The sequence below is a fragment of the Dipodomys merriami genome, unplaced genomic scaffold, assembly GCF_024711535.1.
Source record: "Dipodomys merriami isolate MVZ:Mamm:240054 unplaced genomic scaffold, mDipMer1.0.p SCAF_679, whole genome shotgun sequence".
Taxonomy (NCBI): Eukaryota; Metazoa; Chordata; class Mammalia; order Rodentia; family Heteromyidae; genus Dipodomys; species Dipodomys merriami.
Genome location: NW_027206267.1, coordinates 8,812 through 16,364, shown reverse-complemented (window position 1 = coordinate 16,364; position 7,553 = coordinate 8,812). Strand labels below are relative to the sequence as shown.

Sequence of the window (7,553 nt, the reverse complement as noted above, 5' to 3'; positions counted from 1 at the left end):
GTTCAAGAACCCACAGCTGGTAAGTGGCAGACCTGGGATTCATACTTAGTCCCATTACACACCCATGCTTTTAACCAGGGATTGGGGCGAGGGTGGTGGTGGTGGGGGTCCTGGGTACAAACTCAACATACGTCTGTCATCTCCAGGTGTCTGCTGCTGCGTAGAACTTGAGGGGTGAATGGACTGCCTTCAGGACTGCTCCTGTCAGCTTTGCCTGATTGCTCTCTCCCTATCGTAGTCCCAGACTGAGTATTTGCACCACTGCTGCCTGCCTTTCTTTTCCAGTAGTAATTTCTCTAGCTGGCCAGAAGAGGGTGTGCATAGCACCTGAAAACCTACTACATAGTAGTAACGTCTAAGTATGAGTAGAAGGAAGTACCTTAAACTCAAGGCCTTGTCATAAAGGGTGCTTAGTCTCCATCTCTGCTCTGAACCATGCTCACAGATACCATTTCATTTTTGCAAGACCATTAAACGGTATTTGGACTCCTTTTGTGAGAGCACAGACCTATGATCCCAGCTGCTCAAAGGTGGAGGTAAGAAAATCCAAAGGCCTCAGGCCTTGAGCACAGAGATGCTCAAGGACAGTGACCAGGTCCTCAATTCAAGCCCCAGGACTGGCAAAAGCAAAACAAAACCTTTTGGACTGGGAATGTGGCTTAGTGGTAGAGTGCTTGCCTAGCATGCATGAAGCCCTGAGTTTGATTCCTCAGTACCACATAAACAGAAAAGGCCAGGAGTGGTGCTGTGACTCAAGCGGTAGAGTTCAGGCCTTGAGCACAGAGAATCCAAAGGCCCAACAGAGCAAAAACATGAGACCCTACTTGAGAAAACCAAAAGCAAAATGACAGAGGGTGTGGCTTATCTACTTTTTAGAGTGCCTGCCTGGGAAACTTAAAGCCCTAACTGCATGCAGTATTTCAGGAAAGAAATTTTGAGTTGTTACATAGGACATACCTCAACATTTTCAGCAGTTCCATCAATGTTTCTGTCTTAACCTTCCTACGTTGCTGACACGAAGTATGATAGTTGGTTTACTGTGTAAGGAACACAAGTGTCTGGATGGATTGCAGAGCCAAAGCATGGGCAAGTTACAACTCCCACAGCGCAAAGTTGGGGTTGGGAGATGTTGCTGGGTTCCTGTATTCCTCTCCATTTTGCCATATTGACTGCATTTGCCAGCCCCAGGCAAAGCAAAAGGAGTTGTTTTCTGTAGCAGAAATGGTTAGTAGGTCATTGGGTGGCTTTAGCCTGGAAGCAGAGGTTTGGCACAAGCAAGCATGAAGTGTACGAGCTTTGGAGCTTTCAGTCGAGTGTGGAGCTCTTGGACAACTGTACAGGAGCCAAACAGAATGGAATTGTGGTTTGGTGAGCTATGCCTTATGCTTTTAGAGGTTAGTGTAATACTTTGTTGTCTGGCAGTACTAGGGCTTGAGCTTGGGATCCTGAACCTGCTAGGTAGGCATGCCAGCACTGAGCTAGGCCCCCAGCTCTGCAGTAGTGTAGGTTTCTGTGGAAGGAAGGAAAGCTTCATCTCAGAAGGACCAGCCACAGACATGGCCTTGAGTTACCCCAAAGGAACAGGTTCTGACCACAGGTGCTCCAGGATGGGGCTTGGATTTGAGGTAGTGTCGGTCAAGCCTGTGTCTGCCAAGGGAAGGTGACATCAATAAGGTGGCACCTAGTTAGGTGAGCACCTTCTCCAGGTCAGTGTTATTTTCCTTTGATAATATCCTTTTGTAAACCCTCAACTTGAGGACAATGAATTTACTGTAAAAAAAAAAAAAAAAAATTCTTGCCCAGCACTGCTGGCTCCCGTGTGTAATCCCAGTTACTCAGGAGGCTGTGATCTGAGAGCTGCAGTTCAAAGCCAGCACCAGGCAGGAAAGTCTGTGAGACTCTTACCTCCAATGAGCCACCAGAAAAATGGAAGTGGCGCTGTGACTCAAGTGGTAGAGCACTAGCCTTGAGCAGAAAAGCTTGGGTACAGGGCCCAGGCACTGAGTTCAAGCCCCACAACCAAAAAATAAATTAAAAAAAAAAGTCTTAATGGTGGTAGGGGTTGAGCCAGGGCCTGGTACTTGTTTAGCAGGTACCCTTTCACTTCAGCTATGTCTCCAGCTCTTTGCTTTTAGTTTTTCCTGTAAAGTCTCCATTTTGCCCTGGCCAGCCTTGGACCATGATCCTCCTGTATATGCCTCCATCATAGACTGAATTGCAGATTTGCATTAACATCAGATCCATCGTATTTGCTGAGGTGTAGGGGGTCTCTCTTTTTCTTTATTTTTTCTCCCTATTTCTTTTTTACTTAGGCTGGCCTCCCTGTCCACCTCCATAGTAGCTGGGATGACGGCTTGAGTCACTGTACCTGACCCATGAAATTTAAATAGTTAATTTCATTTGTTATCTGTGGTTTAAAAGAATGAGAAGAAAAAAAATGAGAGCAAAGGTGGAAAATACAGATTTTTCCATCACTTTGCTCAGGGGCCGTGCTATTTTCTGTACAGTTCTAATTTGGGTATATGGGCTGCTGAAGCATGCATAAACTATTCAATTTTTACTTTTTTTCCCTCCAATATTGGGGCTACACCTGTTTATTTATTTATGGCAGTACTGCAAGTCCTCATGCTTGCTCAGTTTGCTTGTTTGTCTGGTGCTCTACTACTTGAGCAGTGCTTCCAGCCCAGCTTTTTGGTGTAGAGCTTTTTATACTGGAAATACTGAATCATCATGCATTTGGGTAGCAAGAACACAACTGTTTCCCTAGTGGCTTCCCAAAGTCTGCACTAGTTCACTTTCAGTACATAGACAAAGAAAATTAGTGGTAGGCAGAAATAAAAGCCAGGCTCCACCCCCACCTTCATAAATTCAAGTAATTACTGTCTTTTCAATAGCAAAGAACCACACATTTTTGCCTTTACACAAACTAGAAGCTGTCTCCCTTCACCTTCGCTGGTCTAAACTTCCTGTCCAGCAGAGAAACCTGGGGTCCGCCTATAATTCTTCCGTCTGCTCCTTAGCTAGGGCAAGTGCTTTCATCATCACAGAAAGATGGGAAATTGTGTCTGCAACCCACTTAACTTGGTTTCCTTAGCAACAAGGGCACAGTATTTAAAGTGACAGCATCCCTTGTGCAGAATAGAAATTGAATAAGCTTGACCCTGATGCCTCAGGTCTACCCAAGTCTTTTAGTCCTTTGGATACTTCTTTACCTGGCTTTTCATGGTAGCAAACCTCTAAACAGACAACTATTCTCACAAAAGCTCTACACCTGCATATGGGGCCAACCTCACCCCTGCCAGTTACAGTGGCCCTAATCAATCCCCAGTCCATGGAAATACTAAGCTAACTCTCAGTGCCAGTGTCTGAGAACAATTTTTTATATCTGTATGATTTTTGTAGCAATTTACCTAAATGGCTAGCAATTTCCATGAAATCTGAGCAAAGCCATTCACAACAATGAAGCTACTTCAGACATTTAGAAAAAAAGAAAAAAATGCATTAAGAAAAGAAAATTTATCCACTGAGAAGATCTAAACTCGGGGCTTCATGTAAGGTACTTTACCAGTTGAGCTACTGCTCCACTTGTGGTTTTTGCTAGTTAATTGGCAATAATGAGTCTCATACTTTTCTGCCCAGGCTGGCTTTGAACCCTGATCCTCAGATATCAGTCTCCTGAGTAGGTAGGATTACAGGCATGAACCACCCATGTCCTGCAATATATTTGGAAAGTTTTTCACATTAACACTGCTCTTCCTCTAATAGCACCCTGAGTCAAACCAAATTGCTTTTCACGCAGTTCTCTAACACAAGTAATGAAATGAACAAGATTGAAATACAAGGTACACCAAATGAGTGTGTGCTGTTGTGAAGATGGTATCAGTAGACTTGCTCAGTGCAAGTCTTTCGATTTGTACAAACTTTAAATTTGGGCAAATCACAAGCAAGTGAATCAATAAAACAAGATGTGTCTGTCGCTGCTTCAGTGACTTCAGGACTTAGGCACCTTGGGTCCTTCGGTTCTTATCAGCCTTTATTTAATGGCCTATTAGATAGTGTCATATATGTGGCAATCAATTTTGTTTGTTGTCGGTCATGGGGGCTGAACTCTGGGCCTGGGCACTGTCCCTCAGCACTTCAGCTCAAGGCTAGCGCTCTATCACTTGACCCACAGCACCACTTCAGGCTTTTTTCTGCTTATGTGGTGCTAAGGAATTGAACCCAGAGCCTCGTTTATGCGAGACAAGCACTCTACCACTGAGTCAACTTCCCAGCCCGGCAATCAAGTTCTTTAAATCTTTATGTCTCCATCCAGTTGCCCCAAGAGTTTTTGTTTTGTTTTTTGTTTGGAGTTGTTGTTGTTGTTTGGAGGGGCGTGGGGCTTAAACTCAAGGCCTGGGCACTGTCCCTGAGCTTTTGTGCTCAAGGAAGGACAGCACTCTACCACTTTGAGCCACAGTGCTACTTTGAAGTCGTTGTTATTTTTTTATTGTCCATGGAGCAAGTGTTCGGATATAGACACATGTTTCCTTCATCTTCTAGTGATGGGCATTCATGAAGTCACAGAGCGTTGGAGAGTAAATGAAGCAATCATGAGGTAAGATTGGGTGGTTGTACAGACAAGCCTGAGAGGCATGCCATGGTGGTGGTGCAGGCAGTATTTAGGTGAGCGGATGGGAAAGGCCCAGCGTGAGCTGCACCTGGGTGTCACGTCGCCTTACAGAACAGCAATGAAAAGCAGTTTGGTTTGACTCATGATGCTGTTAGAGGAAGGGCAATGTTGATGTGAAGAAAAACTTTCCAAATACATTGCAGTACACTGGTGGCTCATGCCACACAATCCTAGCTACTCAGGAGACTGACAGCTGAGGATCAGGATTCAAAGCCAGCCTGGGCTGGAAAGTCTATGAGACTCCTGATCTCCAATTAACTAGCAAAAAGCCACAAGTGGAGCAGTGGCTCGACTGTTTTAAGTACCATCCTTGAGCAAAAAAGCTCAAGGGCTGAGATCTGAGAATCACAGTTCAAAGCCAGCCTGGGCAGGAAAGTCCGTGAGACTCTTATCTCCAATAACCCACTAGAAAACCAGAAGTGGTGCTGTGGTTCAAGCAGTAGAGCACCCACCTTGAGCTGAAGAGTGCAGAGACAGCGCCCAGGCCCACTACCAACCAAAACAAACAAAAAAAAACAAAAAACAAAACAAAACAAAAAAGAAGAAAAAAGAAAAAAAAGCTCAAGGGACAATGGCTAGGTCCTAAGTTCAAGTCCCAATACTGGCCCGTGCACACACACACACACACACACACACACACACTTCCCCCCAAAAAAGACTTTTCCAAATATGAAACAATCCTGAAAAGCTGTTTACTTTTTAAATCCCCTTATCTCTTTGTCAGTTCCTTTCTTGGCTCAAATTTTTCACTCATGACTAACTTAGGTGCCTTTTTTCATTCAGGCTGTTGTCAGTTTTTTGTTTTGTTTTGTTTTGTTTCCAGTTGGTCGTGGGGCTTGAACTCTAGGCCTGGGCGCTGTCCCTCAGCTCTTCAGCTCAAGGCTAGCTCTCTACTTCTTGAGCCACAGTGCCACTTCCAGTTTTCTAGTGGTTAATTGGAGATAAGAGTCTCACGGACGCCGGGCGCTGGTGGCTCACGCCTGTAATCCTAGCTACTCAGGAGGCTGAGATCTGAGGATCGCGGTTCAAAGCCAGCCCGGGCAGGAGAGACCGTGAGACTCCTATCTCCAATAAACCACCAGAAAACCGGAAGTGGCGCTGTAGCTCAAGTGGTAGAGCGCTCGCTTTGAGCTGAAGAGCTGAGGGACAGCGCCCAGGCCCAGAGTTCAAGCCCCACGACCGACAAAAAAAAAAAAAAAAAAAAGAGTCTCACGGACTTTGCTGCCCGAGCTGGCTTTGAACCGTGATCCTCAGATCTCAGCCTCCTGAGTAGCTAGGATTACAGGTGTGAGCCACCGGCACCTGGCCCCTGTCAGTTTTTTTAATGTGAAAAATGATTGTGTTCCCCTCTTTGTAAGGTTGGCTTTCAAGCTCAGAATTAAACTGGCAGTCTACTAGCCAGTTTATTTGTCCTTCTGTCAAATACTTTATATTCTAGTCACTGCTGCTTTCTTCCTTCTGGTGTCTTTCCTTCACTTGGTTCTTTTATTTATTTTGTAAATTAATGCTTGAATACGTCCTTGTAAAAGATGAAAAGGACTGCCAGATGTCAGAGTCTCCTGCCTATAATCTTAACTACTCAGGAGGCTGAGATCTAAGGATGTTGGTTTGAAGCCAGCCTAGGTAGGAAAGTCGGTGAGACTCTTATCTTCAATTAACGACCAAAAAGCCTGAAGTAGAGCTTTGGCTCAAGTGGTAGAGCACTAGCTTTGAGCAAAAAAGCTAAGGGACAGCACTCTGGCCCTGAATGCAAGCCCCCTTACCAATAAAGAGAAAAAAGTTTTGAAAGAACTCAGAATTAGACAAAGTAAAATTTAAAAACTATTCATTATATGTTCATATATGTTCATAATATGTTCATAAATATGTTGTAGTACTCTTAGACCTCAAACCCATTTGAACAATATTAGGAATAATCCAGTTTGTGAAATCATGAACAAGTATTTGAAAGCTTACTCGTGGGGCTAGGCATTTTTCATTCTTCTTTCCCATTTAATAAGGCAGATATCACACACCTGTTTTGGAAAGCAGACAATTGGTTGAAGGAAGTTAAAAAGCTGTCCAAAGACATACACAAGAAATGGCAAAGCTTGAATGAAACTCAGATGTGTGATTCTGCATGTTAGTGCAGGTATTAGGGTGTGTGTGTGTGTGTGTGTGTGTGTGTGTGTGTGTGTGTGTGTGTGTGTGTGTGTGTGTGTGTGTGTGTGTGTGTGTGTGTGTGTGTGTGTGTGTGTGTGTGTGTGTGTGTGTGTGTGTGTGTGTGTGTGTGTGTGTTTTGGAGGGGTGAAGGGAGGCCTTCCAACCATTTCTACCTGCTTCTCTTCCTCCAGGAAGGCTTGGCCAGAGGGTGTACCATTGGACTTAAATGACTCTCAGCTAGCAGGCAAGCATATTTCTATTTTTATCTGAATTCCCAGCATCTTGGGGAAAGAACTTGGCTCTTCTTATCCACCAGACCCCTGAGGAGGAAGGAGAGCCTTCAGGCTCCTCTGTAACCTTCCTTTGACTTGCATTCTAAAGACAAAGGTGAACTTGAGAGCTGGAGAGACACAGCTTTTCTTTATGCTTCTCCCAGGCCCTGGGGCCTGCTTCTCGGCAGCACTGAGGCCCTTTTGTCCTAGCAGGGGACCTGTGGCCTGACTGCCCACACTGTTCGGGCGCAGCCTCAGCGCCCACTGCCCCTCCCCGAGCGTCTCTGGGCCTGAAGAAGAGCTTTGGAGTTGCACGAACGCACACTGGCCCTTTTCTTCTCCCGGCGCCTGCCGCTTTGATGCTGCGCGCCTGGCAGCCGGGTACTCCGAGGCTCTTTTCCAGGGAGGCCGTGCGAAAGCCCAGAACTGTGCTCTCCCTGCCCTTGGGCCTGGGCTTCTTGAGAGAA

General features: G+C 45.4%; 1 long non-coding RNA gene across 1 annotated transcript; it reads left to right on the top strand.

Moving 5' to 3' along the window:
• Positions 1–486: 486 nt before the first annotated feature.
• LOC138815874 (uncharacterized) lies at positions 487–7,124 on the top strand. The gene is made up of 3 exons (XR_011368517.1): positions 487–536; positions 4,543–4,597; positions 7,006–7,124. It is a non-coding gene; the product is annotated as an uncharacterized lncRNA (long non-coding RNA).
• The last annotated feature ends 429 nt before the right edge of the window (positions 7,125–7,553 follow it).